Genomic DNA, 20,602 nt, shown 5'->3' with positions numbered 1-20,602 from the left:
ACTAACTGAAATGGATTCATTGCAGCAGCTGTCTGCTGACTGGACACCCCAGCCCTTACTGCTGGGGTTGGGTTGAATGTCCTATAATGAGACCTTAGTTATCAACATAGCAAGTCAGTTTGGCTTCGTCAATGGGTCTTTGATGAAGGTGATTCTGTTGTTTGGGGTGGATGGTTTGATTTGGTACAATTGATTCTGTTTTGTCTACAGAGTAGATGTACTCTCTTGTGGTGGATGTTTTGTGTAGGACAGGCCTGGGTTGTATACTTATTCCAAATACTGTTTGAGAAACTTGCCTGGCATGAAGAGTTTGCACTTTTTGGACTACATTGGTTCAAGTCCACCTTAAGTATGTGACATATTTGAAATACATATTCTGTCTGACATGGGCTAGATTTAGAGTTCTACTTAGTCATACATGGTAGCTGGGTTGCTGAGATACGGTGCCTTCAGAAAGTATTCATATCCCTTGACTTATTCCACATTTTGTTGAGTTACAGCCTGATTTCAAAATTGATTCAATATAATTTTTTCTCACCCATCTGCACAAAATACCCCAAAATGACGAAGTGGAAACATGTTTTTAGAAATACAGAAATATATAATTTACGTAAGTATTCACACCCCTGAGTCAATACATGTTAGCATCACCTTTGGCAGCGATTACAGCTGTGAGTCTATCTGGGTAAGTTTCTAAGAGCTTTGCACACCTGGATTCTACAATATTTGCACATTATTCTATTTAAAATTATTCAAACTCTGTCAAGTTGGTTGTTGATCATTGCTAGACAGACATTTTCAAGTTTTGCCATAGATTTTCAAGCCAATTTAACTCCAAACTGTAACTAGGCCACTCAGGAACATTCAATGTCGTCTTGGTAAGCAACTCTAGTGTATATTTGGCCTTGTGTTTAAGGTTATTGTCCTGCTGAAAGGTGAATATCAATTAATCAATCAAATGTATTTATAAAGCCCTTTTTACATCAGCCGATGTCACAAAGTGCTATACAGAAACCCAGCCTAAAACCCCAAAGAGCAAGCACGGTGGCTAGGAAAAACCTAGAGAGAAACCAGGCTCGGAGGGTTGGCCAGTCCTCTTCTGGCTGTGCCGGGTAGAGATTATAACAGTACATGGCCAAGATGTTCAAACGTTCATAGATGACCAGCCGGGTAAAATAATAATAATTACAGTGGTTGTAGAGGGTGCAACAGGTCAGCACCTCAGGAGTAAATGTCAGTTGACTTTTCATAGCCGATCATTCAGAGTTTGAGACAGCAGGTGCGGTAGAGAGAGAGAGTCGAAAACAGCAGGTCCGGGACAAAGTAGCACGTCCGGTGAACAGATCAGGGTTCCATAGCCGCAGGCAGAACAGTTAAAACTGGAGCAGCAGCATGACCAGGTGGACTGGGGACAGCAAGGAGTCATCAGGCCAGGTAGTCCTGAGACATTGTCCTAAGGCCCAGGTCCTACAAGAGAAGAGAGAAAAATAGAATTAGAGGAAGCATACTTAAATTCACACAGGACACCGGATAAGAGGAGAATATAACAGACTGACCCTAGCCTCCTGACACATAAACTATTGCAGCATAGATACTGGAGGCTGAGACAGGATGGATCGGGAGACACTGTGGCCCAGCCCTAGCCTCAGCCCTAGCCTTAACAGGAAGCCAGTGTAGAGAGGCTAGCACTGGAGTAATATGATAAAATGTTTTGGTTCTAGTCAAGATTCTAGCAGCCATGGTTAGCACTAACTGAAGTGTATTTAGTGCTTTATCTACCGTGTTTAGCCGGAAAGTAGAGCATTGCAGTAGTCTAACCTAGAAGTGACAAAAGCCTAGATACATTTTTCTGCATCATTTTTGGACAGAAAGTTTCAGATTTTTTCAATGTTACGTAGATGGAAAAAAGCTGTCCTTGAAACAGTCTTGATATGTTCGTCAAAAGAGAGTTCAGGGTCCAGAGTAACGCTGAGGTCTTTCACAGTTTTATTTGAGACGACTGTACAACCATCAGGATTAATTGTCAGATCCAACAGAAGATCTCTTTGTTTCTTGGGACCTAGAACTAGCATCTATGTTTTGTCCGAGTCTAAAAGTAACACATTTGCCGCCATCCACTTCCTTATTTCTGAAACACATGCTTCCAGGGAGGGCAATTTTTAGACTTCACCATGTTTCATCGAAATGTACAGCTGTGTATCGTCCGCATAGCAGTGAAAGTTAACATTATGTTTCCGAATGACATCACCAAGAGGTAAAATATGTAGTGAAAACAATAGTGGTCCTAAAACGGAACCTTGAGGAACACCAAAATTTACAGTTGCTTTGTCAGAGGACAAACCATCCACAGAGACAAACTGATATCTTTCCGACAGATAAGATCTAAACCAGGCCAGAACTTGTCCGTGGAGAGCAATTTAGGTTTCCAATCTCTCCAAAAGAATGTGGTGATCGATGGTATCAAAAGCAGCACTAAGGTCTAGGAGCACGAGGACAGATGCAGAGCCTTGGTCTGACGCCATTAAAAAGTCATTTACCATCTTCACAAGTGCAGTCTCAGTGCTATGATGGGGTCTAAAACCAGACTGAAGCATTTCATATACATTGTTTTTTTCTTCAGGAAGGCAGTGAGTTGCTGGGCAACAGCTTTTACATTTTTTTTTTTAGAGGAATGGGAGATTAGATATATGCAGATAGTTTTTTATATTTTCTGGGTCAAGGTTTGGCTTTTTCAGGCTTTATTACTGCCACTTTTAGTGAGTTTGGTACATATACGGGGGATATTATTAGGTTCAACATAGGAGGGCCAAGCACAGGAAGCAGCTCTTTCAGTAGTTTAGTTGGAATATGTATTTAGCTTGAATATGTATGCAGCTTGAAAGTATGCAGCTTGAAGGTTTAGAGGACATTACTATTTTCGTCAATGTGTCAAGAGATATAGTATTAAAAAACTTGAGTCTCCCTTGATCCTAGGTCCTGGCAGTGTTGTGCAGACTCAGGACAACTGAGCTTTGGAGAAATATGCAGATTTAAAGAGGAGTCCATCATTTGCTTTCTAATGATCATGATCTTTTCATCAAAGAAATTCATGAATTTATCACTGCTGAAGTGAAAGCCATCCTCTTGGGGAATGCTACTTTTTAGTTAGCTTTGCGACAGTAGCAAAATACATTTTGGATTGTTCTTATTCTCCTCAGTTAAGTTGGAAAAATAGGATGATCGAGCAGCAGTGAGGGCTCTTCGATACTGCATGGTACTGTCTTTCCAAGCTAATCGGAAGACTTCCAGTTTGGTGTAGCGCCATTTCCGGTCCAATTTTCTTGAAGCTTGCTTCAGGGCTCGGGTATTTTCTGTATACCAGGGAGCTAGTTTATTATGACTAATGTTTTTTGTTATTAGGGGTGTGACTGCATCTAGGGTATTACGCAAGGTTAAATTGAGTTCCTCAGTTAGGTGGTTAACCGATTTTTGTACTCTGATGTCCTTAGGTAGGTGGAGGGAGTCTGGAAGGGCATCTAGGAATCTTAGGGTTGTCAGAGAATTTATAGCACGGCTTTTGATGATCCTTGGTTGGGGTCTGAGCAGATTATTTGTTGCGATTGCAAACGTAATAAAATGGTGGTCCGATAGTCCAAAATTATGAAGAAAAAGATTCACAATATTTATTCCACGGGACAAAACTAGGTCCAGAGTATGACTGTGGCAGTGAGTAGTTCCGGAGACGTTGGACAAAACCCACTGAGTCGATGATGGCTCCGAAAACCTTTTGGAGTGGGTCTGTGGACTTTTCCATGTGAATATTAAAGTCACCAAAAAGTTTTATATTTTCTACAAGGTCCGATAGGAATTCAGGGAACTCAGTGAGGAACGCTATATATGGCCCAGGAGGCCTGTAAACAGTTGCTATAAAAAGTGATTGAGTAGGCTGCATAGGTTTCATGACCAGAAGCTCAGAAGTACGAAAATGCAGTCTTTTTTTATTGTCAATTGAAATTTGCTATAGTAAATGTTAGCAACACCTCCGACCTTTGTGCGGGGGATATGGTCAGTAGTGTAACCAGGAGGAGAGGCCTCATTTAACACAGTAAATTCATCAGACTTCAGCCATGTTTCAGTCACGCCAATCACATCAAGATTATGACCAGTGATTAGTTCATTGACTATAACTGCCTTGGAATTTAGAGATCTAACATTAAGTAGCCCTATTTTGAGATGTGAGATATTGTTATATTTCACCTTTATTTAACCAGGTAGGCCAGTTGAGAACAAGTTCTCATTTACAACAGTGACCTGGCCAAGATAAAGCAAAGCTAACGGGATTTCAGCCGTAAGAAGTTAAGCATGTCCCAGTTTAGGTCACCTAACAGTACGAACTCTGAAGATAGATGGGGGGCGATCAATTCACATATGGTGTCCAGGGCACAACTGGGGGCCAAGGGGGGTCTATAACAAGCGGCAACGGTGAGAGACTTGTTTCTGGAAAGGTCGATTTTTAAGTAGAAGCCTGATTTGTTAGGGCACAGACCTGGATAGTATGACAGAACTCTGCAGGCTATCTCTGCAGTAGATTGCAACTCCGCCCCCTTTGGCAGTTCTATCTTGTTGGAATATGTTATAGTTAGGGATGGAAATTTCAGGATTTTTGGTGGCCTTCCTATCCAGGATTCAGACATGACTAGGACATCCGGGTTGGCGGAGTGTGCTAAAGCAGGGAATAAAACAAACTTAGGGAGGAGGCTTCTAACGTTAACGTGCATGAAACCAATGCTTTTACGGTTACAGAAGTCAACAAATGAGAGCGCCTGGGGAACGGGAGTGATGCTGGGGGCTGCAGGGCCTGGGTTAACGTCTACATCACCAGAGGAACAAAGGAGGACTAGGATAAGAGTACGGCTAAAGGCTAAAAGAACTGGTCATCTAGTGCGTTCGGAACAGAGAATAAAAGGAGCAGGTTTCTGGACGCGGAAGAATCGATTCAAAGCATAATGTACATAAAGTGCATTTCTTTGCCACATTCTTTGCGTTTTTGCAAACAAACAGTATGCATGTTTTGGAAAATTTCTATTCTGTACAAGCTGCCTAAGTATTGTGGAGTAACTACAATGTTGTTGATCCATCCTCAGTTTTTTCCTATCTGTAACTGTTTCAAAGTCCCCATTGGCCTCATGGTGAAATCCCTGAGCGGTTTCCTTCCCCTCCGGCAACTGAGTTTTAGTGACGGGTGTACTGATACAGCATTCAAAGTGTAATGAATAACTTCACCATGTTCAAAGGGATATTCAATGTCTGCTTTCTAAAATTGTTTATCCATCTACCAATAGGTGCCTTTCATTGCGAGGCATTTGATAACCTCCCTGGTCTTTGTGGTTGAATTTGTGGTTGAAATCCATTGCTGTACTGAGGGACCCTACATATAATTGTATGTGTGGGGTACAGAGATGAGGTAGTCATTCAAATATCATGTTTAACACTATTATTGCACACAGAGTGAGTCCATGCAACTTATTATGTGACTTGTTAAGCAGATATTTACTCCTGAACTTATTTAGGCTTGCCATAACAGATGGGTTGAATACTTACTGACTCAAAACACTTCAGCTTTTCATTTTTTATTCATTTCTAAAACTTTCTAAAAACATAATTCCGGGGTATTGTGTGTAGGCCAGTGACAAAAAAAATACATTTGATCAAATTTTAATTCAGGCTGTCTCTCATCAAAATGTGTGAAAAGTCAAGGGGGTGTGAATACTTTCTGAAGGCACTGTATTTCAGCAACCCAGCTACCATGTAAAAACCTTGTTGTCACTGCCCGAATGCATTTCGATGATTTGTGTGCTCAATAAAGTGTCCCACTGTGTGAAACAAAAATGAACTGCCAGAGTTCAATCATGCCTCCTCAGTGTGCTGGAAGAATAGTATTTCTAACTGATCCAGGTAACCAGTTTAGACAAAACAGGGCCCTTGATTATTGTGTGGCTGTCCTTGAATTCTGTGTTTGTCTAAAGAAAAGCTTACCTCAGCATCAACTCCTCATGACCCTGATCAGTAAGATTAGTTTCAAGATCAGATCAATGGATGAAATGTGGACACTGCCCTAACCGGAACTCACTGTAGCCAGCCCGTGTGTGTGTGTGTGTGCCTGCACTTGTGTGCTTGCTAGTGTGTGCTTATGCACATGTGCTCATGTTTGTGTCTGTCTGTGAATGTGTGTGTACGCACGCGCCTGTGCGTGTTTGCAGTGCATGTAGTCCTATTTGTGTACGTGGAGCCGCCTCTTAAACGCTAACCCACTGTAGCAGTGGCAAAGTCATAAATATCCATTGTGGGGTTTGGAAATCTTTTGGAATGTATGGATATCCAAGCTCCCAAGGTTTTCTGAAGATGCGGATAGTTAAGAGTGGCTCCATGACATTGGTGAAGATCACGTGAAATTTGGTGGTTGTTTCAACTATTTTGCTACCATGCTACCCTGCATTTCCTGTTTCTTGAAGTGCAAAATATCTCAAGGAAGATACTCAAGGAGAGACTAACCAACCCAAAAGGAGTTGTGTAATCTACGCACACAAGAGCAGCTTTGACGTGTCCCATGTTTGGTACTGCAATCATCGGGACTAGATGGAGACTTCAATCTTCAAGTAGGTAAATGGAATCAACTCCAAGCCCTTGAACCGGCACCGGGCCGTCAGCTCTGTGTTTTAGAATGTTTGAGGAGATACCACTCAAAGAGCTCATTACCATCCCTTCCAACATCGTGACTGCCTTCCTTATGCCTTCAAATGACACAGAAAATGCCTTACGTAACGCCATGAATATATTTATGGTGCCTTGTGCTGCCAGAACTCTTTCGGGGTTTGGAGCCGGCACATACTGTTAATGCGGCAGCCGCTCCGTGTTGTGCGCTAGTGGTCTCTGTTGTCAGGAGGCTATTTGGGGAAGTTGCTAATTAGCAGTTAGCTTCAGTAGCGCTGAGTAACTGAGTAGGTTAGAGCCAGGTTAGCGTCCATAGCATTGAGTGGCAATCGGTTGGGCTATTGTGAAGCTGATGTAGATGCTGCTGTTCAAGTTCCTGTGATATTCCTCGCCCTCACACCCTCACGCACCCTGTCAACCAAGGTGTGAGCTAAGTGTTGAAAGGGGGAAGGGGAGAGGGGTTGGTGGGAATGATGCTTCTCTGTGTAGAGTTGGGGATTTTTTCCTCCCAAGCTTTTGATTTCAATGGGATGGGGGGGTTCAGATCTCCAAGGCTCAAATAGCTCCTCCAGCTCCCCCCTCTCATCCCCCATCCATCCTTTGCAGCAGAGGTCTGCAGTGCATATAAGCTGCACAGCTTCTCTATATCTTTCCTCTCTCCCACTCTCCACTCTTTCGCTCTCTGTCTCTCTATCTCGTTCTATTTGTCTCTCTCTGTCTGCTGCGTTCATTTAATCTCTAGTTCTCTCTCTCATAGCTCTCTGAAAAAAACACATATTTTTCTTCTCCTCTTCGTGCTCTGAACAGATTTACACATGACCCCTAGCCACTGCTTAGGATTAAAGAAACAGCCCAGACTGGAGGAGAAAAGGCCCAAAACTCTGCATTATGCTCCTTGCAACTATGATGCAAAAGGAGAAAAAAGTATAAAGACTTTATTTGCGTCTTATAATAGAGGAGACAAGGCGACAGACGAGGAGCTTTTAAAATTAAAATAGACCAGCTGCATAAAACAACATTCAGTTAAAACATGTAGAACAACTTGAAAGGAAGGATAGAAAGAAAGAAGAGGAATGAAAAGTAATGGTGTTGGAGTGTCTTTGGAGCAGTGCTGCCACATCATCAGAACATGACGCCTCGCACCGAGTAGGAGGCTTCTCAGCACCGTCACGCTACAAAGTGGAAGGGACCAATACTCACTGCCCATGCAGGCAGACTCAACAAACCAGTTAAACCACCCCTCTCATTCAAACAAATAATTCCTTCCTTCCTCGTCTGCAGCTTAGTTGTTATGAAAACGTTATAGCAGCACACTTTGAGACTGTACCACACTCAGAGTTAAGAGCATAGTGATAGCCTCTTAAAAGTGTAGTCACCCAAAATCAAAGTTGTCAGATTTGGTGAACTATCCTTTTATTTGAGAGATCTGAGAACACTTTTTTGTTGCTTTTTTGGAGCTCTGTGCCTATGAATCAGACTGGAAGTGCAGTCATGCAGATGTGGCAGAGGAACAGTGAAATGTTTAATGTCTGTGTTGTAGGATGAATGGAAACTCTTTTATCCTCCACTGCGTTTGATGTCAAAGAGCTAACATGTCAAAGCTTCTTCCCCGTTTCTTTGGTTGCACTTAAACCCCCTCCATACTAAGAAATAAGGAACTGGCTGTTCTCTTCGGGAGGACATCCTTCAAAAAATAGCTCCTCTAGTAGTTCTTTGATGCTTCTAACAAATGTTGAGAACCAACAGTGGAATTCTAGTCTAACAAAAATCTGTTTTATTATACTCTATTCTAGCCTTGTGTTTCCCGATTGCCTCACTGCTGAGAAGGTACAGTATAGCCTACCATATTGTAGTAGAGCTTTGTTTATTGATGTTTGTGATGGTCCTTTGTCCACTCTTTCTGTGCAGACGTTTATTGGCCCATTCAGAGCATTGACTATATGGAGTAACACAACACACAACTGATAATGCTTCTCATTTGTGTGTAGAGAATCTATGCCTTGCAATCTCCTGACAGATTTGCTCAGAAACCTGTGATAACAAAGCAAATCCAGCCACAACATCCGCCTTGCTATACAACACATGGAGCAGACAGGAGCAGTTGATGATGGGGTCAATCTGTTGTTCTGTCCCTCTCTGTCTGTGGTTCAGTCTAAAGAGTGGGTTTACACTGCAATACAGTACTCAGCATCTTTCTGCAATGTAGGACCTACGACAAAAACATTTGGTATTCCTTTTAATCAATACATTTTTACTACCCTTAGAAAATTGTTACAACTGTAAACAAATCACATTTCTGCCACACACTACAAATGCATCGTTTTGAATTCATTCACCTCCTCCTTGGGTAGCCCATGTCAACCACGTTGACCCATAGTGAGTGTGTGGAATTAGCCGCACCATGGCCCCTGGTGCTGATGGTAGCCAATTGGTGCTGATGGTAGCCAAATGACCGGGAAAAAGCTTCTGGTGTCACGCCCTGGCCTTAGTATTATTTGTTTTCTTTATTATTTTAGTTAGGTCAGGGTGTGACATGGGGGAATGTTTTGTGTTTTGTTGGTTTTGGGTGATTATATGGTAAAGGGGGTGTTGGGTGTAGTGTATGGGATTGTGTTGAGTGCATGTGTCTAGCGTTGTCTATGTTGGTTTAGTTGTCTAGGAGAGTCTATGGTTGCCTGAATGAGTTCCCAATTAGAGACAGCTGATTTCTGTTGTCTCTGATTGGGAGCCATATTTAGGGTAGCCATAGGCTTTCATGTGATGTGGGTAATTGTCTATGTTATACGTTTGTAGCCTGTGTGTGCACTTCGTTATTAGCTTCACGATCGTTTTCTTGTTTTGTTTAGTGTGTAAGTGTTTTTGTTTCGTTTTACCTTCGTATTCATTAAAAGGAATATGGCTTATTTTCCTACTGCTGCGTTTTGGTCCGTCAATCCTACACACGATCGTGACATCTGGATTACACATGTAAGCAGATCAGATCCATCATAAGGTGATTATAGATACGTAGAGTATGAAAAAAGAGAAATTAAACATGAGTGAAAGCTGTATGAGTCATTGTGTACATTTACGTGCACACAATAATACGATTATTGTGAATACTCAAATTAATACACTGCTCAAAAAAATAAAGGGAACACTTAAACAACACAATGTAACTCCAAGTCAATCACACTTCTGTGAAATCAAACTGTCCACTTAGGAAGCAACACTGATTGACAATAAATTTCACATGCTGTTGTGCAAATGGAATAGACAAAAGGTGGAAATTATAGGCAATTAGTAAGACACCCCCAAAAAAGGAATGGTTCTGCAGGTGGTGACCACACACCACTTCTCAGTTCCTATGCTTTCTGGCTGATGTTTTGGTCACTTTTGAATGCTGGCGGTGCTCTCACTCTAGTGGTAGCATGAGACGGAGTCTACAACCCACACAAGTGGCTCAGGTAGTGCAACTCATCCAGGATGGCACATCAATGCAAGCTGTGGCAAAAAGGTTTGCTGTGTCTGTCAGCGTAGTGTCCAGAGCATGGAGGCGCTACCAGGAGACAGGCCAGTACATCAGGAGACGTGGAGGAGGCCCTCATACCACCCTCATGGAGTCTGTTTCTGACCGTTTGAGCAGAAACATGCAAATTTGTGGCCTGCTGGAGGTCATTTTGCAGGGCTCTGGCAGTGCACCTCCTTGCACAAAGGCGGAGGTAGCGGTCCTGCTGCTGGGTTGTTGCCCTCCTTCGGCCTCCTCCACGTCTCCTGATGTACTGGCCTGTCTCCTGGTAGTGCCTCCATGCTCTGGACACTACGCTGACAGACACAGCAAACCTTTTTGCCACAGCTTGCATTGATGTGCCATCCTGGATGAGCTGCACTACCTGAGCCACTTGTGTGGGTTGTAGACTCCGTCTCATGCTACCACTAGAGTGAGAGCACCGCCAGCATTCAAAAGTGACCAAAACTTCAGCCAGAAAGCATAGGAACTGAGAAGTGGTGTGTGGTCACCACCTGTAGAACCATTCCTTTTTTGGGGGTGTCTTACTAATTGCCTATAATTTCCACCTTTTGTCTATTCCATTTGCACAACAGCATGTGAAATTTATTGTCAATCAGTGTTGCTTCCTAAGTGGACAGTTTGATTTCACAGAAGTGTGATTGACTTGGAGTTACATTGTGTTGTTTAAGTGTTCCCTTTATTTTTTTGAGCAGTGTATAATAGGTAGATTAAAATGTTTACATGATTTACAAGAAAATCGATATCTCTAATAATCCTGTTTACATTGACACTTCTGAAAACAGACTAGTTGAAGGGACTCTGATAAATGCAGAAAATTGGCAATCAAAATAAACGTTCTACCACCATGTTATTTTTGGAAAATCTATTCGGACATATGACCGTTTGGGTCCTGCTTTAAAATGACGTGCAGCTTATAAAGGCTTCATAAACCCTTTATAAAAACTACATAAATGTGTCACAAATCATCTCTGACCGTATGTCATGATCTATAAAGTGTTCATAAATGTGGCATAACTGTGTGAAAAAAACACCATTGTAAAATGTGACACAACCCAGTATGTCAAACTCAAATATGACATAAACCTGTGTTTTATAAAGGGTGGCATAAGCACTGCTTAATAAAGGCTTTATATATCATATTAATTTGAGGCTTCACAAAGCATGTATAACCTTGTCATGCATCTTGGTAGAGCATTGCAATGCCAGGATAGTGGATTTGATTCCTGGCACCACCCACGCGTAAAAATGTATGCACACATGACTAAGTCTCTTTGGATTAAAGCATTTGCTAAATCGTATATATTATATTATATTCATGTAAAACATGTCTTAGGATGGCTCAACCTCTTTCCCTATTGGGTGCATAGCCAATATTTGATCTGACCTCAACTTTCCCCAAAATGCTGTGCTGCAGGATGACACACACAATAAAGTGCAGTTTTTTTTTCTTAAAAGTCATATTTTCTTGGTTTTGTTTTCCCAGGCTTTGGATTTCCCCAGTTTTTGCACACTTTTTGAACAGAAAAACAACTAAATTTGATTTTCTGTGTTCACAAAAATGCTTAAACCACATCAGGGGACGACTTTTGATGTCTGTGAAAAATCTATGAAACGTTGATATTTGAGTGTAGTTGCCCTTTAATTCTGCACTCTTGTTTGGTTAGCGGAGTTTCTTGTGATGTTTGCAAATCAAATACCCACTTGTGGTGCCACTGGACAGCGAAAAATGAATAAGTTAACCTTTTGTACATCGCAGTGTTCCGTACACTTGACCTTATTTTAGCACCCCAAAAATGTAATACTTCCAGATCAACTGTAATATGAATACCATTGTAAAGCACAATTTCTCCCCTTTCCAGCAAAATCAATGACGAGACCTTCATGCACTAAATTTATCTTCACAAGTAATCTGCAGCTGTCACGGTTTTTGAGAGTCATGGCTCGCAGTGCTGACGTGAACAATTAACATATTTTTAATAATTACATTTAACTAGGCAAGTCAGTTATGACAAATTCTTATTTACAATGATGGACTACACCAGCCAAACCCGGACGACGCTGGGCCAATTGTGCACCGCCCAATCATGGCCGGTTGTGATACAGCCTGGATTCGAACCAGGGTGTCTGTAATGACTGGTATGCAGTGCCATAGACCGCTGCGCCACTAGGGAGCCCAATTGTTTGAATTAACTATTGGTGAACTCAATTAATTAACTTTACACTCACCATTACGCTCAACATTGATAATTTCTTGTTTTTAATCTGCGAGAGAAGCGCTACCCCTGGTGGAAAGAAGCTGTACAGCACACAATGAGTTGCATAACGTACAGCGTCAGAGCGGTCAGTTTTTTCAACTTTTCTTCAATACTTCAATACTATTGGTACATTACCATGTCAATCAACGCTTGAATAGAAACGTAGTTAACATCCCGGATTTTGATGCCAACACAGTCGCTACAGTCACATTAATTTTCATTGCAGCCTAGTTTGAATGCCGCTGTTACGCAAAATGTGTACGGAACGGTGTTAGTCAAAGTTATTTATTGTAATTTGTATATAGTAGTTAAGTGTTGCGTTAGATTACATAGCTACCTCACGCATTATTTCAAATAATGTTGGTGACTCTACGAGAATTGCTAGCTAGCTAGCTAACAAAATGTAGCTAGCTAGCAGGCTCAGCTAAATAAAACTCCCCCTAGATACAGCCAAGTCTCATAGTCACGTCATGAGATTTGTAAATGAAAGAGGAATATAATAATACAGATAAAATGGAGTTTCCACATCTCCCCATTTAGAGTATTTCTGGCATAGCACAGAAATGCCCATATCCAGATGGTGTGACAAAGGAATTTCCTAACAGACCTGCTAACTTTCTTTGTTGTTACTTTTAAGGTTGGAACCAACATGCAAGACCTCCAGTAGGCAGAGAGTAGTAGCTTGTCCCTGCCAGCTCAGGTACAAGCTACACTATTAATAGCCCTGTGTAATGTTCAATGTAATTGCATTGCTGGACTTTTTGAAACTTTGTATAACAATTTTTTTTTAAAGAAGGAAATGTATAGTTTAAAAATGTCTTTAATATTTAAATTATTTAGCTGTTACTGATAATTCCCTAAGTGTTAATACATTTGTGTTTGCATCATTAAGCCTTTATGCATGTGTTATGAATGACCAAAGGTATCTTACTTCATAGTAAGTACAGCGTCATATGATATATGGCATTTATGTATGTGTTATAAATGACCAAAGGTGCCTGACTTTATGGTAAGTACAGCGTCATATGATACAAGGTATTAATCTGTGTTATAAATGACCAAAGCGGTCTGACTTTAAAGTAAGTACAGCGTCATATGATACAAGGTATTTATCTGTGTTAAAAATGACCAAAGCGGTCTGTAGTACAGTGTCATGTGATATAGAGTCTTTATGGATGTGTTATAAATGACCAAAGCGGTCTGTAGTACAGTGTCATGTGATATAGAGTCTTTATGGATGTGTTATAAATGACCAAAGTGGTCTGTAGTACAGTGTCATGTGATATAGAGTCTTTATGGATGTGTTATAAATGACCAAAGCGGTCTGTAGTACAGTGCCATGTGATATAGAGTCTTATGGATGTGTTATAAATGACCAAAGCGGTCTGTAGTACAGTGTCATGTGATATAGAGTCTTTATGGATGTGTTATAAATGACCAAAGCGGTCTGTAGTACAGTGTCATGTGATATAGAGTCTTTATGGATGTGTTATAAATGACCAAAGCGGTCTGTAGTACAGTGTCATGTGATATAGAGTCTTTATGGATGTGTTATAAATGACCAAAGCGGTCTGTAGTACAGTGTCATGTGATATAGAGTCTTTATGGATGTGTTATAAATGACCAAAGCGGTCTGTAGTACAGTGTCATGTGATATAGAGTCTTTAAGGATGTGTTATAAATGACCAAAGCGGTCTGTAGTACAGTGTCATGTGATATAGAGTCTTTATGGATGTGTTATAAATGACCAAAGCGGTCTGTAGTACAGTGTCATGTGATATAGAGTCTTTATGGATGTGTTATAAATGACCAAAGCGGTCTGTAGTACAGTGTCATGTGATATAGAGTCTTTATGGATGTGTTATAAATGACCAAAGCGGTCTGTAGTACAGTGTCATGTGATATAGAGTCTTTATGGATGTGTTATAAATGACCAAAGCGGTCTGTAGTACAGTGTCATGTGATATAGAGTCTTTATGGATGTGTTATAAATGACCAAAGCGGTCTGTAGTACAGTGTCATGTGATATAGAGTCTTTATGGATGTGTTATAAATGACCAAAGCGGTCTGTAGTACAGTGTCATGTGATATAGAGTCTTTATGGATGTGTTATAAATGACCAAAGCGGTCTGTAGTACAGTGTCATGTGATATAGAGTCTTTATGGATGTGTTATAAATGACCAAAGCGGTCTGTAGTACAGTGTCATGCGATATAGAGTCTTTATGGATGTGTTATAAATGACCAAAGCGGTCTGTAGTACAGTGTCATGCGATATAGAGTCTTTATGGATGTGTTATAAATGACCAAAGCGGTCTGTAGTACAGTGTCATGCGATATAGAGTCTTTATGGATGTGTTATAAATGACCAAAGCGGTCTGTAGTACAGTGTCATGCGATATAGAGTCTTTATGGATGTGTTATAAATGACCAAAGCGGTCTGTAGTACAGTGTCATGCGATATAGAGTCTTTATGGATGTGTTATAAATGACCAAGCGGTCTGTAGTACAGTGTCATGTGATATAGAGTCTTTATGGATGTGTTATAAATGACCAAAGCGGTCTGTAGTACAGTGTCATGTGATATAGAGTCTTTATGGATGTGTTATAAATGACCAAAGCGGTCTGTAGTACAGTGTCATGTGATATAGAGTCTTTATGGATGTGTTATAAATGACCAAAGCGGTCTGTAGTACAGTGTCATGTGATATAGAGTCTTTATGGATGTGTTATAAATGACCAAAGCGGTCTGTAGTACAGTGTCATGTGATATAGAGTCTTTATGGATGTGTTATAAATGACCAAAGCGGTCTGTAGTACAGTGTCATGTGATATAGAGTCTTTATGGATGTGTTATAAATGACCAAAGCGGTCTGTAGTACAGTGTCATGTGATATAGAGTCTTTATGGATGTGTTATAAATGACCAAAGCGGTCTGTAGTACAGTGTCATGTGATATAGAGTCTTTATGGATGTGTTATAAATGACCAAAGCGGTCTGTAGTACAGTGTCATGTGATATAGAGTCTTTATGGATGTGTTATAAATGACCAAAGCGGTCTGTAGTACAGTGTCATGTGATATAGAGTCTTTATGGATGTGTTATAAATGACCAAAGCGGTCTGTAGTACAGTGTCATGTGATATAGAGTCTTTATGGATGTGTTATAAATGACCAAAGCGGTCTGTAGTACAGTGTCATGTGATATAGAGTCTTTATGGATGTGTTATAAATGACCAAAGCGGTCTGTAGTACAGTGTCATGTGATATAGAGTCTTTATGGATGTGTTATAAATGACCAAAGCGGTCTGTAGTACAGTGTCATGTGATATAGAGTCTTTATGGATGTGTTTGAATGACCGAAGGTGTTTGACTTCCAACAAAGTATTACAGGACACTACATAAAGTGTCAATAAAGAGGTTATTAACATTCTGATGTTTAATGAAGGAAAGCTACAAAGTCATAATTATGGCTAAACCCTGCCCATTTCCACAATTTCTCTTCTTAAAACTGTATTTTAAACCAAAGCCTAACTGATGAAGGACAAGTTTGATGCGTTGGTCCACCAGACCATTTGGGCAGAAGTGTCTGGGAACGAAATGAGGTGTAATGTGACTAACATGACTAAACTTTAGAGCGTGTGACATCCTTCAGCACAACATGTCATCCTTCATAAAGCACATCTTTATATCATATTCAACACAGTGGGTTATGTCAGATTTGACATTGGTGATTATGTCACACAGATATGCCAAATTTATGAACCCTTTCTAAAGCATGACATTTGGCTTTGTAACACATTTAGGTTGTGCTTATAAAGGCATTATGAAGGCTTTAGGAAGCCTTTATAAACTGAACATCATTTAAAGCAGGACTGTGAAAACTATTAATAAGATGCATACTTTCAGTTCTTCCCAACTCACTTCACTCACGCAAAAGAGGGAGGCTCACACTGCTGGTGCTAGCACATGTGCAGATCCAATACACAGCTGGAACTCCGATTGAGGTGTTTACATGTCCTAATAGTTTGAAAAACTGCTCAGAAATCCAGGTATTTTATTCAGCATATGCTTACTTAGATTACTTTGTATTTTTCTTTTTTCTTTTTCACCTTTATTTAACCAGGTAGGCCAGTTGAGAACAAGTTCTCATTTACAACTGCGACCTGGCCAAGATAAAGCAAAGCAGTGCGACAAAAACAACAACACAGAGTTACACATGGGATTAACAAAAGTACAGTCAATAACACAATAGAAACATCTATATACAGTGTGTGCAAATGGACTAAGGAAGTAAGGCAATAAATAGGCCATAGTAGCGAAGTAATTACAATTCAGCAAATTAACACTGGCGTTATAGATGTGCAGATGATGATGTGCAAGTAGAAATACTGGTGTGCAAAAGAGCAAAAAATTTAATAAAAACAATATGGGGATGAGGTAGGTAGTTGAATGGGCTATTTACAGATGGGCTATGTACAGCTGCAGCGATCGGTAAGCTGCTCAGATAGCTGATACTTAAAGTTAGTGAGGGAGATATAAGTCTCCAACTTCAGTGATTTTTGCAATTTGTTCCGGTCATTGGCAGCAGAGAACTGGAAGCAAAGGTGGCCAAAGGAGGTGCTGGCTTTGGGGATGACCAGTGAGATATACCTGCTGGAGTGCGTGCTACGGGTGTGTGTTGTTATGGTGACCAGTGAGCTGAGACAAGGTGGAGCTTTAACTAGCAAAGACTTATAGATGACCTGGAGCCAGTGGGTCTTGCGACGAATATGTAGCGAGGGCCAGCCGACGAGAGCATACAGGCCGCAGTGGTGTGTGGTATATGGGGCTTTGGTGACAAAACCGATGGCACTGTGATAGACTGCATCCAGTTTGTTGAGTAGAGTGTTGGAGGCTATTTTATAAATGACATTGCCGAAGTCGAGGATCGCTAGGATAGTTTTACGAGGGTATGTTTGGCAGCGTGAGTGAAGGAGGCTTTGTTGTGAAATAGGAAGCCGATACTAGATTTAATTTTGGATTGGAGATGCTTAATATGAGTCTGGAAGGAGAGTTTACAATCTAGCCAGACACGTAGGTAGTTGTCCACGTATTCTAAGTCAGAACCGTCCAGAGTAGTGATGCTAGTCGGGCGGGAGGGTGCGGGCAGCGATTATGACCATACGCCGATTAAGATAAGCGGAGTAAGGTGTTTACATTACTAATACCATAATCAGTTTAATATCGGATTATTATGGTGCATGTATATATAAGCTTGGTTGTGTCTATCTCTCTCCAGGAGGGACAGTGGGGGTCCGTTTTGTCGGGAGACGCGCCAATTGTCTCAGAGGATGTTCTGTTCCGATCCCAATCTTCAAGCCCCGGGGCAAAGAGGATTTTATTTCTGAGATAAAATTGGGATTCGCATTTGTTTTGTGAGTAAAGTGGTCCAAAGCGATCTTTATCACCTTTTTGTTTTTGCGTAATTAGCTGTGGTGGTGTATCAGCACATTGTTTTGTTTACTGTAAATTTGTTTCTCCATCTCTATCTCTCATTTCGGCTTCCCTGCTTCCCAGAGCTTTCGATAGATAAAGGCTCAAACTTGCATGGTCTCTTTTTATCGTTGTACTCATAATGCCGGCTGTCTATTAACGTTGTAACATATCCCCTCGATAGTTTGAACAATGGGTATTGTCCCACACTGTGAGTGTGTATTTCAGACAGATCTGTATTCTGTACTGTCTGCAGGGTCAAATGTGTGAAAGCAGTATGATACTATTACTGTATGATGCAGCACTGGAGCAGTACAAAAACAGCTGCTTGTCAGACATACTGTACCTACAGTGCAATGTCACCGTTTCACTAGTTCAACTTCCAGCCACTAGCAACCACAGGAGCAAAACTACTCTTTCTAGCGACCAGTAGGTAGATTTTGGACTTTATTAGCTGTAGACTGTCAGTGACAAGTTCTCTATATCATGTAATGATGAGTGCATATTGAATATCTGCATTGATCCTGCTGCGCACATGCACACACATCTACACTTCAGCATATGCACTTTGTCTTGACATGGCATCTCTGTGTGAGGATGGACGTGTCAAGGTCAAGTCAAAGTTGTTTCGACACAGAGATTCATATTCTAACAATGGCACACACATATACATGCATGCCTTTATACATTATTTACAATGAAGCATTGTCACGTGAAAGAATGCACACACACACACACACACACACACACACACACACACACACACACACACACACACACACACACACACACACACACACACACACACACACACACACACACTGATTTCCCCTTCACAAATAATAGCTTACTGTATTACACTGCTCTCTCTTTTGTTGCACTCACCATGGTTTCGCAATGTTGAATGGCACTACGGTAATGGGTAACAATACTGTATGATCCATGCAATCATTCCGCTGACTCTTGTGAGCTAAATCCCATACATTGAGCTCGGGGTCTGGGATCATAGATTACACCTTATATTCAGATAGAGAGAGCTAAGCCCAGGGACATAAGACCAGCTAACCAATCCTTGTCTGGCACAAGCCTGAATGTGGGCTTATGGGTCAACAATGTCATCATCACCCAGCTAATGTTTTTTTTTTGTGCCTTGAATGTGACTTCAAACTTAATAATTTTCCCTTGTTAAGATTGTGAATGGCCAAGGGTACGTTACTTAGCATGAAACATTAGCCTATACACTGTGTGTTGTATTTGGGAAACTAAACCTCCCTATTGAACATGATTTAATGGCTAAAGTTGTTACACCCAGCTAGATGTATTTAGCTCCATTGAAATCCCCTAGATTCGCTGAAATCTCCCTAACTATCCCTAAACAGTACCTCCTACTTCAAAATATGAACATTATTTTTACACATTCACCTCAGAGAGGAAGGTAGTCGGGGTGGTTTACCTATCACAGGAATGCTGTAATTAGTTGAGTTGGCAGTTTGCCCGAAGCTGCTGAACGTGTTGGGGTTTCTCTTTGCTGGTAGCATATGTTCAGTCAGTGATACTCATGCATATTTAACAGAGTAAACTCCTCCAGGGCTGTGCATCAGCCTGACACCATGAGCCAGGGACTCTGGGCTGGGCTAACTCAAGATGGGCTACTAAGGCTAGAGTCAAAGTTATAGTAGGCTGGGAAACCAGTGCTAAACCGTGGTAGCATTGACAGTGCTGAATTTAAATGTCCTGGGCTAGACTGTGCTGGGCTCAGTTCTGCTACAGTTAGCTGTGCTAGGTTTTGCTGGGAAGGGTTAGCTTGATTTTCCAGGGCAGAACGGAACTGGGGATTGAAACTTGACACCTCTGGTTGTTGGAGGACCGATGTTGGAGGACATCTGCACGCACTTTGCAGGGTTCGCAGCCACAAAGTCTTATTATAGTCTGCCTCCTCTCACGCTGTTTATTAATCCAACCCTGCGACACAAGCTTGCGATTTTATCACTCCCTCAAACACACACACTACACGCATGCACGCACACACACACCCTACCTCTGTCTCTCGCTCCTGCACACACTTTTCTTCCTCTCACAAAGATCATGAAATTCCTCCTGTCCACCATTTAAATTGCTAGGACAATCCTTATCCAGCATTGATAAAGGGCAAGTGTGTGAAGCTGATCTTGAAAACACTTGCCTCTTTTCATGAAAGTGTGTGTCTGCACTTGTGCATGTGTGTGTCTACTAGAGCCTTCAGGGTTTGCCAAGCTGAGAGACATAAAACACAGTCTATGAAAGATAGGGTTCCTATGTCATGAAAATCCTGGAAAAGTAATGGACTTTTAAAGTTGTGTTTTCCAGGCCTGGAAATTTTTTAGAAAATTATAAAATCCTAAATGGTTTGGAAAATCAATTCTCTTAATGTAAGTTATTTAGACCCAGTTTTGAAATATTGTCTCAATCAAATAAAAATCTACATATCAGCCAGGATCGGAATGGCGCTTTAGCACGAAACGCGCATCACCTGCATGTGTGCAAGATGAGTGGACCATTGCTCAAGAAGAGAGAGACATTGCAGCAGAGAACAGACTAATAACTAGGTAGCCAATTCAAAACATATCTTGTACCCAGTAGTTAACTGTTAAGCTATTGTACAGTGCATTCGGAAAGTATTCAGACCCCTTTACT

At 41.1% G+C, this 20,602-nt stretch overlaps 1 protein-coding gene across 6 annotated transcripts in view; it reads left to right on the top strand.

Annotated features, from left to right (window-relative positions):
• The window catches only part of LOC129868038 (protein turtle homolog B-like), a 193,598-nt gene that overhangs the window by 55,146 nt on the left and 117,850 nt on the right, over nt 1-20,602 (top strand). The gene's annotated exons all lie outside the window — the stretch shown is intronic.

This window comes from Salvelinus fontinalis, chromosome 13, assembly GCF_029448725.1.
Source record: "Salvelinus fontinalis isolate EN_2023a chromosome 13, ASM2944872v1, whole genome shotgun sequence".
In the NCBI taxonomy this organism is placed as follows: domain Eukaryota; kingdom Metazoa; phylum Chordata; class Actinopteri; order Salmoniformes; family Salmonidae; genus Salvelinus; species Salvelinus fontinalis.
The sequence above is the reverse complement of the archived record's forward strand: the minus strand, read 5'-3'. Positions and strand labels throughout refer to the sequence as shown.